We start from the raw sequence: 823 nt of genomic DNA, 5'->3' as shown, positions 1-823 counted from the left end.
CTCTGCTCAGCCACAAGCCAGGCTGATGGCTGCCAGTACAGCGGTGGTGGTGGGAGCCTCTCCCGCCTCCTCAGCAGCGCTAAGGATGTCCAACTGCAGCTTAGGTCTGCTCCTCGCTGGCAAGTGGACATCTCCTGAGGGCTGCCGGGCTGCCAGAGGGATGTCTGATTGCCAGCTTAGGCCCAATCCCCCGGGGAGCAGGCCTAAGCCAGCAGGTAATCATCTCCCGAGGGGTCCCAGACTGCAAGAGGGCACAGGCCGGGCTGAGGGACCCCCTCCCCCAAGTGCACAAATTTTTGTGCACCGGGCCTCTAGTATATAATAAAGGAGGAAAATAATATGATTATTTCAATGGATACAAAAAGAGAATTTGATATGATTCAACATTTATTGGTGATTTTTCAAAAATGAAAACTGAAAATATCTCGGAAAATATTAATGTAAGATATTCATTATCAGTGCTAATTAACATGGTTTAGAAGTTCTGAAACATCTAGGGATAGAGAAAATACATAGATAATATGATCATTAGGTTAAATTATTTGAAATTATAGTTTCTGCTGGCAAAAATGGTCAAGCATCAGCAATGTCATATAGTTCAATGTAACAGTAAGTAAAATTAGTAGACAATAACTATCTATCTACACTAATAAAAGAGAAACATGCAAATTGGTCATCACTCTGCTACGCCCACTAGCCAATCAGGATGAGTATGCAAATTAACCTAACAAAGATGCCGGTCTAATTTGCATGTGCGGACATGGAGCAAAGACTGTAGACTGAAGAGGCTTGGCTTCTCTGCTGTGGCCAGAGCAGAGAAGCC

Source organism: Myotis brandtii, unplaced genomic scaffold (genome assembly GCF_000412655.1).
Source record: "Myotis brandtii unplaced genomic scaffold, ASM41265v1 scaffold461, whole genome shotgun sequence".
NCBI lineage: Eukaryota > Metazoa > Chordata > Mammalia > Chiroptera > Vespertilionidae > Myotis > Myotis brandtii.
Note: the sequence above shows the minus strand (reverse complement) of the source record.